The sequence below is a fragment of the Galeopterus variegatus genome, unplaced genomic scaffold (assembly GCF_000696425.1).
Source record: "Galeopterus variegatus unplaced genomic scaffold, G_variegatus-3.0.2 Scaffold2559, whole genome shotgun sequence".
NCBI classification, from domain to species: domain Eukaryota; kingdom Metazoa; phylum Chordata; class Mammalia; order Dermoptera; family Cynocephalidae; genus Galeopterus; species Galeopterus variegatus.
Window position 1 is genome coordinate 141,883 of NW_007728670.1, and position 9,610 is coordinate 151,492.

Here is a 9,610-nt window from a genome sequence, read left to right on the forward strand (position 1 = left end):
GGGATCTCAACCCTTGACTTGGTGTTGTCAGCACCACGCTTTCCCAAGTGAGCCACAGGTTGGCCCTGGCATTTAGTCTTTTACCATTAAATCTGATATTAGTTGTAGGTAGGGTGACCAATGGGTCTCAGTTTTCCTGGGACCGAGAACTTTCCTGGGATGCACACCTTTCAGTGCTAAAACTGGGACAGTCTTGAGCAAACCAGGACAGTTAGTTACCCTAGTTGTAGGTTCTAGGTCAGTTTCACAAATTAATTTTTCTCCTCATTATGGGTTGTGTTTTCCATTTTCTTTGCATGCCTAGTAATTTTTTGTTTGATGTGAGACATTGTAGATTTTACTTTTTGGATGTTGGGTATTTTTGTATTCCTAAAAATATTGTTAAATAACTTGAAACAGTTTTGTTCTTCAGGTCTTTAAGATTTATTAGGTGGATGAAATCAGTATGTAGTCTGGAGCTAATTATTTTCTATTACTGAAGCAAGATCCTTCTGAGTACTCTGCTCTACCCAGTGCCCCATAAATTACAAATTTTCCCATTCTGACTGGTGGGACTAGAAGGTAGTCCTCGCCCTGTGTGAGCTCTGGGTACTCTTCTCTCTAATCCTTTGGAATAGTTCTTTCCTCACACACATATGCTGGTCTGCTCAATACTTGAAGAGAACACCCTGCAGATCTCCAGGGTTCTCTCTCTCTGTGACTCTCTCCTCTTAGGCACTTTGATCTATGTGCTATAGCTGCCTCTGTCTCCTAAGAATCCCAGATGCTTCTCCTTACTCACAAAATCTGCTGGGCCCTGCCTCAGTTTCCCTTTCCTGCACTGCAGCTTAGAAATTCTCTCAAGGCAGTCAAAAGACATTGTCTCACCTTGTTTGTTTCTCATCTCTCAGGTATCACTGTCCTTTGTTACCTGAGGTCCAGGATTTGGAAAACCATTGTTTCCTGTATGTCTCCACTTGGCTGGGAGCTCGCAGAAGGCGGAGGCTGTGCTTCCTTTATTAGGCTAGGTGCCACTTGAGAACAGGCAAGATCTAGGCTCTATCCTTCCTCCTTACCCTTCCCTCAAAGCATGAAATACAAGCCAGTTCCAACAGATACTTAAGTCCATGGCATTTTTCTGAGTGGCTCTTCTCCCCCATATTCATGTTTGCTTCCCTGTGACACAAATTAAGCTTCAGTCCCTTCAGATGGCTCTTCCTTTCATTAAATGGTTCCTGAGGCCACATGTCCTCCAGGGAGTCTTCCTGGGTGGAGATAGAAGACAATTGTCCCTGCCACACCATTAGTCTAGGAGTTGATGAACCCCCTTCCTTTGTTTTCCATTATCTCACTGGTTCCTCAGAACTCCTCTCCCCAATCTCGAGTTTCCCTAGGAAGATTTTAATCAACCCCACCAGTTTTGTAAAAACATATGGAGTTTATAGTTTAAATAACTTTGGGAAATATTATTGGCCATATCCCAGTCACAGAGATTCACAGAACATTAAGATTTAAGGGCTCTGCTAAGTATTGCAGTAGAGAAAACTGTTTATTTGTTTATATATGTTTCCTAAATGTATTTGATCCCAGAAACTCTTATTTGATCTCAGAATCTCTCTGGACTATTTATTATTCTTAGCTTTGAAGAAACACTAACCCAAGTCGTCATAAACAAATAAGAGATTCTTCTCTTCTGTTCTCTTTTCTTTTCCCAGGGAGCTCCAGAGTTTGCATCAGATGGATGTTTGCTGGGTGAGTGATTAAGTGAAAGAATGTGAAATCCTTCTCAACAGCCCGTTCTGATTTTAACTGTCCTCATGGTCAGGCTGGTTTCCATGGGACTCTCCTCAGTCCCTCTGCACATGTGGTTGCTTCCCCCACCCCATGTTCTGTGAACACTACTTCATTTCCTCCTGTTTGGAACTGGTTTAATGTAACACAAGGAAGGCTGTGCGTGCAGATGGATAAGAACATGCCAGGCGGGACCACAGTGCCACGCAGCTTCAGGGGCACCCTTCACGTAGCACTCTACGTCATGGGTTTGCAACTAGAAACTCCACAGACTTTCCATTTCCAGATCTCCAATCACACTGTAGCTCTGCTTGGAATGCTATTCTGCCCATTCACTTGTCAAAATCCTATCCAACCTTCATGGCCTAGCCAAATGTGACCTGAACACAGTCTTCCCAGGTCCTCAGGGGGCATTAGTATCTTCTTTCTCTGTACTCCCACAGTTTACCAGGCGCTGCCTTGAACATGATTAGTTGCGTCCAGGCCTTTCTCCCTGACTAAAGTGTGCATTTCACGAACACAGGAGCCAGGTCTTACTCATTTCTCTATCCCTGATTCTTCAAACAGGGCCTGGCCTGCCATACACTCAGTGATTGTCTGAGAAACGAATGAACTGAGATCCAGTGGAAGCCCAAAAGAGCGGGCACTCAGCGCTTCTGGGAGGGTGTAGCGTACAAGAGTTCTTTAGGGATTCATGGCAGACTGACAAGGGAGGAGGGGAGTTTTGGACATTAGGGTACAAGTGTCAGCTCTGGGCAAAGCCTGGGGAGTGGCAAGACTGAGTTTGATGTCCAGACTGCTGTTGATGTCATCTTCCTGCTGGACACTCAGACCTGGTAAGTGAACTCTCCATGTGTTTGTGAAAGAGGATCCAGAGTGCACACAATTACATGCACTCTTGTATGCACAGGGATAACTTAGACAAACACAGGAATTATCACACACAGTCACACCCACATGCGGATGTGCAAATGTGCTCTTAGATGTCCGGCTGTGAGGTGCACGTGAACATACACACAGGCTCAGCAGTCTTTGCAGCCCATAAAACACAACTGAGTGTGTTAAGTGGTAAAAGGACTGGCCGGTTAGCTCAGTTAGTCAGAGCATAGCCTTATAAACCCTAGTTTACGGGTTCAGATCCCCATACCTGCCAGCTGCAAAAAAAAAAAAGGTTCTAAGGGCAGGCAAGCAAGAGCCCCAATCAAACACCTGAGCTGTCTCTTGATAAACAAAGTCAAAGCAAGCTGGAGAGGCTGAATATTGAACTTCCCCCCACCTCCACCTCCCTGTTCTCTTTTCCAGAAAGTAGTCTAGGACTTAAGACAATAGGCAAGCAAGATCCCTGCAGCCATTGCCTCCTGTAAGGAACCACAGCCTCCTGTGAGGATGCCTAGCAAGCATCAAGCCTGTTGAGACCTTTCCTGGCTGCACTAGACAGTAGCCAGGCCTCTGGGAAGGGAGCGACTTCCATGCTAATCTTCTGCTTTAGGTCACGCCCCTGCAGTGGTCTGGTTAGTTCTAGCCACCTGCTCAGTGCCTATACTGTGCCTGTAACTTGTCCCAGCCGCTATCAATTACAATCTCGGGGTGCTTGTGTATTCCCTGTCTGGCCAGGGGCTCCCCAAGGGCAGAAATCATGCCTTCCACAATCAGGCTGAGTGTCTGTTTAAGGGACACCGTCCTCCCCTGGGTTCCTCCGGTGGGACACGGGCATGGCTTTCTCCTCATCTTCACACATGCTGTGGGCCCTAATGAGCCTGGTTTCTGAATTTTGTTTCCATCCGCTGTTGCTGTCTCTCCTGTACAGATCTTTTGGGAAATACTGGCTGCAGAGGGCTTTTCACACGGGCACCTGGTAAGCAGCCAGGCTTTGGGTTTCAGTCCTTGGCAGGCTCAGAGGTCTGCAGGCCTAGGAAGTGATTGCCTGCCCAGTCCCAGCCACAGCACCCCAAGGGCTGAGTCCTCTCAGGTTTCTTGGCATATCTAAATCACTAGGGAATTGTTGAAAACCTGAGATTTCCTCCATAATTTATATATGCGCTCCTCCCTTTACAGGATCATGTGGCCATGAACAAAGTCAGGGAACATTATCCTGGGGTAACCTAATCTCCTAGGTTGAATAACAACAAGAGGAACAATACCAAGGATTACCCTAAACCCTGGCCAGCTCCAGGGATGGCCTGGACCTAGCTGGAAGCCAATGACCCGGGTGGGCTGCTTAAGCTTAGCAATGGGCTTCCACTTGCCAGGAGGGGAAGGATAACTGAGAAAAAGGACCAAATGCTTTGGGAGCCTTAGGAAAAAGATGGAGGCTCTATTTTGCCTGACCATACTACGCTGGGGGTGCTGAATGAGGTTACTCTAGCATGCATGTCCCGCTGCCCACCCTGTCTCTGGCATCGTCTGAGCTGCGGCGCCTGCTGGCTGTGCTTTGTCCTTTTCCTTCCGCCTGTCTCCGGACCCATCTTCTGCTCTTGCACATGTTCCTGGCTCTCCTGCCTCTTCACCCTCTCTCTCCACCAGTCCCTGTCTCTGGCATCGTCTGAGCTGCGGCGCCTGCTGGCTGTGCTTTGTCCTTTTCCTTCCACCTGTCTCCGGACCCATCTTCTGCTCTTGCACATGTTCCTGGCTCTCCTGCCTCTTCACCCTCTCTCTCCACCAGTTCCATCCCCTCAACATGTAAACACACTCAGATCTCTGGAATCGTAAAATACATTCCCCTTTTGCCCCTCCAGTAGCTACTCAACCTCTGTCCTTCCCTTCTTGGCTAAGCCATTGGAAAGTGACTGAGGCCACTACCATAGCCTCACAACGCACTGGACCTCACAACCTCACAACCTCCACCTGCTCCTCTGAAGCAGAGCCCCCTGCCCCCATGCCTTACATACACCGAATACCTCCCGGACATCTGATCATTCCACAGGCAGACGCTGAACCTGTGATTCATCAAAAGTTGACTGAACACCTTCTCTGTGCCAGGTATTGATCTATAAAGTGAATACAATCAGGGTCGAGGAGCTTATGATTTGATGGCAAACAGAGATGTAAACCAACCATTACCAGTACGACTGCTAAGGGATACAATCGAGATATGTCCAGATGTTGTGGGAACCCAAGGAAGAGCATCGAACTGGGAAGGGAGGAGCAACTGGTCAGGGAAGGCTTTAGGGGGAACTGGGATAGAACTGAGTTTTGAGGGATGTGTAGAAAGTGAGAAGAAGTTGGGATTTTGGCTATAGGACTCTTTCAATTTTAGGTGAGAGAAACCCAATTCAAATGAGATTAAGAACATCAGAGAACTATGTAATTGGGATGACTGGGACGACCAGGTGAAGTTGGCCTTGGACCCACACCAGGCGTTCGGGTTTGCTGCTCTCCTCACACTCTGCCCTCTCCTAATCATTTCGGTTTCCTCCATGTTCCAAGGGCAGGAGGGCATGGCCACAGGTAGTTCCAGGCTTATATCCCCCAGTTTGTTGTCCCCAGACAACAAACGCCCATATATAAAATCCCAGAGAAGGGCTCTGATTGGCCCAGCTTGGGTCTGATTGGCCAGTCCTGGGCCAATCACTGTTACTAGGGGGTGGGATACTGTGATTGGCCCAGCCTGAATCTCCTACCCATCTCTGGGGCCAGGAGGCAGAGGATGCTGAGAACAAAAACAACAAACGTTCACAGTATAGAACTTTCTTGATTGAGAGACTCTCATACAAAACCATGCAACAGTCATGGAATGTGTCTGGGAATTACTAGTAGTTTTACATAGCTGAGTCAAGAATGAAGGGAGTGACAAGAAATAAACCTAGAGAAGAATTTTGAGAGCCATATGTGCTAAACAACAGAGTTTTAATATTATCCTAAAAGCTGTGGATAATCTTTAAAAAATGTCAGATATTTATATGATCAGATTCTTAGATTTGGAAAACAATCCTTTTTCCCACAGACCTGTTCTCTTTCTTTCTTCCTTATTTCAGGTAATGGTACCTCCATCCCCCCAATTCCATGAACTAGAAATTGGGGGCACCTTGGGATCATCTCACTCAGTCAAGTCCTTTCTGTATCCTCCCAATTAGCTATTTCTCTCTATTCTGTGGCACGGTCTTAGTTCAGGCCTGCATCCATTCCTACCAGGACTACTGTGTGGGCCCTCCTGACATAAACCACAGCACCCACTCTTCCAGGGAGTTCTCTGTGCCCTGCTCCTGGCTGGGTGAGACCTGGTTCTCTCTGCTTCCATGGTACCCATCCCTCTCATGGCAGGCATCCCCCTGCACTGTGACTGTGTACCAGCTGGCCCTGCACCATGTGCTCTGTGTACATATGCTCTGTGGATGGCTCAGGGACAGCAGCACTATTTTACATGCCATACCCCAGCTGCAGAGATGACACCCCCTACAATATAGACACTGGATAAATGAATAAATGAACCCCACTCCCTGCCACTGAGATAGGCAAATGTAAACAGGCCCATAACTGAAAAGAAGAAAATGTTCTAAGGCCTTAGTGAACCGCCCCGGGCTTTTTTGTGGGTTTTTTGGGGGGTGGGGGGGTGACTGGCACATATGGGGATTTGAACCTGACCTTGGTGTTATCCGCTGTGAATCATCCTGAAACAAAGGCGTTTTCCTCATCAGCTTCCAACGTTCATGTTCTTTTTCTCCATCCTTCTATTTCCTCTCTCTATAACTCTACCTTGTCTAGTCATGCATGACATGGAACTGAAATCTGCCATGTGTATGCGTATGTATATATGTACAGAAGCTGCTTTATGTCACTTATTTTAATTTGAAAAAGTGAATGGTCACGTAATTTTTCTGGGTTGTGAGTTTTTTATTTTTCATGTTATAGTAGCGATTGGTAGAGTTTAGTCCCTAGAGGCTCCGCATTACTAACACAGCAGTATAAAAACACTCCTTAGGGTATATGCATGAACACACACACAATATCTTTGTTGTGGTCCATGTTACAGGATTAATATAAGGTCCTTCAAGTAGTTTTCTTTATTTCTTTCTTTTTTGGTAGCTGCCTGGTATGGGGATCCGAACCCTTTACCATGGTGTTATAACACTGCGCTCTAACCAACTGAACTAACCGGTCAGACCCCTTTTTCTAAGAAAAACCTTCTAAGCTGAATCCTCTAAACTGAATATTGTGCCATAGAAAAGATATTGTCGGGGGCTGGCTGGTTAGCTCAGTTGGATAGAGCGTAGCCTTGTAACAGCAAAGTCAAGGGTTCAGATCCCTGTACTGGCCAGCCGCCAAAAAACAAAACAAAACAAAACAAGAAAAGGTATTCTCAGAATCGCCCCTTTGCAGCACATGGGAATGAGGACATTTATGGGCCCAGCACTAATGCATCTAGCACATTCCACCCCCTTTTCAGAAGGTAACATTATAGAAGTAAACTATAGAGATAACCTTGAATGTATTTCTTCCTTTTTTTTTTGGCAGCTGGCTGGTAAGGGGATCTGAACCCTTGACCTTGGTGTTATCAGCACCACGCTCTCTCCCAAGTGAGCAACCGGTCAGCCCATTTCACTTTTTTAAAAGCAAGCAATTTCCATACTTCAGTACTTTATGATTAGTATCATTATTCGCAACATATTTGATGTAAAAAATGTGCTCTTAGTCTACCCCGGGATAGTTTATTGAAGATTGAATCATAGGGCTGGGCTACGACGTGTGTACCCCAGCTGGGGACAGAAAGCCAGCTAACGCCAGCATCAGAGAAGCACACAGAGCAGCTCCTTGACTTCACTTCTATTTGTTTATTCTGTTGGTTTTTAAAGGAATCACTCTTTATGTAATAGGACTTTTCTTACTAGGGCTGTATTGGTTATCTATTGCTTTGTAGTAAACAACACACATGCATTATCTCACAGTTTCTGGTCAGGAATCTGGGCATAGCTTAACTGGCTCCTCTGCCTCAAGGGCTCTGACCCAGCTGCAATAGAGGTTAAACGGGGGCCAATTCCCAGCTTCCTTATATGGTTGATGGCAGGATTTAGCTTCTCACAGGCTGCTGGACCAAAGGTCCCAGTTCCTAGCTGGATCAGTTCCTTGCCATGTGGGCCTCTCCAACACGGCAGCTTGCTTCATCAAAGCCAGCTGGAGAAAGAGTCTGTATTACAGTTTATTGTGACCTAATCAAAGATGTGACATTCCATCACCCTCGCTGTATTCTATTTGTTAGAAGCAAGTTACCAAGTGATAGCGTTGAATGTTTGTCTCCTCAAAACTCACGTGGAAGATTGATCCCCAATGTGGCAGTGTTGAAAGGTGGGGTCTTTAAGAGGTGATTGGATCAACAGGACTATGCTCTCATGAATGGATTAATCCATTCATGGAATAATGGGTTACCATGGGTGTGGACTGTGGCTCTACAAGGAGAGTAAGTGAGCACATTAACAAGCACTCTTCCCCCTCCTAGCCGTGTGCTTACCCTGTGTCACCACTGGACTCTATAGAGTCCTCACCAGGAAGAAGACCCTCATTAGATGTGCCCCCCGGATCTTGGAAATCCCAGCCTCCAAAACTGTAAGAAATAAATTTTGGTATCTTATAAATTATCCAGTTTCAGGTATTCTGTTTGTTATAAGCAACAGAAAACGGACCAATACACCAGCTTCACTCATACTCAAAGGAAGGGGATTACACAGGGTGTGAGTAGCAGGAAACAGGAGTCATTGCAGAACATCTTACAAGTCTGTCTGCCACAAGGTGTAGCCATTAAAAAAAATGAAACCATTTGAATGTCACCTTTGCTCTTTCATACTGAATAAAAAAGAGCTTCATCGTTACGTTTGTGTTAACCCCCTGATTCAAGCATACTGATTTACTTAAATAATTTATTCTCAAACATTAAATTGAAAACCAAACATGATTTCTAACATTGTTTTTACTGACCTCCTTATTGCCAAAGTGAGCTGACATTAGCTTTTCTGCTGGGATAATAATTCAGACTACTGAGGTTGCTTGCGTCAGTCAGGAAACAAGCGTGAACCTGTTTAGGCAAAAGAGGAAGTATGTTGGCTCAAGTAACTAAGCCATGGGAAGGGCCTTGCGGACAGCAGCAACCAAGATCTCCAGTGCCCCAGGCCTGTCCTTATGTACCATGCGTCTGCTTTTCTCTGGAAGGGCGCTGTGTGCCTCATGGCCCAGCCTTGCTATTGGAATGAGACTGAGACTCACACTGGCAGGCCCTGAGGTCTAAATTGCTAAGAGGAGGTTCTGTTTCCCCAGCTTGAGTCACTCACCGATTTCTGGACCAATGGTGTGAAATCAACGGTGTCAGGTCTTGGGCCCCAGGTGAGTCTCTGTGCCAGGGAGGGGACCCTGTCAGAGCATGGTTGCCTTCATTGGAACCACATGACAGGAACAGGCCAAAGCCAATTTGCCAGAAAAAGAGAGACGGGAGCTGGACAAACAAGACAAAAACTCTTTCTTGCGGTTGCCTTCATTGGAACCACATGACAGGAACAGGCCAAAGCCAATTTGCCAGAAAAAGAGACGGGAGCTGGACAGACAAGACAAAAACTCTTTCTTGCTCTGTCTGTCTGTCTGTCTGTCTGTCTGTCTCTCTCTCTCTCTCTCACACACACACACACACACACACACACACACACACACACACACACACACACACACAAGGTGTATGTGTAAGGAGAATAAAACTTTCCTGGATAGGAAAAGAGTGCTGGAGGAGGAATTTAAATCTGGGATCGGCTAGCCAATTAGAGTGCCACCTTGTAAGGGCAAGGTCAAGGCTTCAGTAACCCATGCAGGCCAGCCACCCCCCCAAAAAATTTGGAGTCTATTCCCACCAACTAGTTACATAACC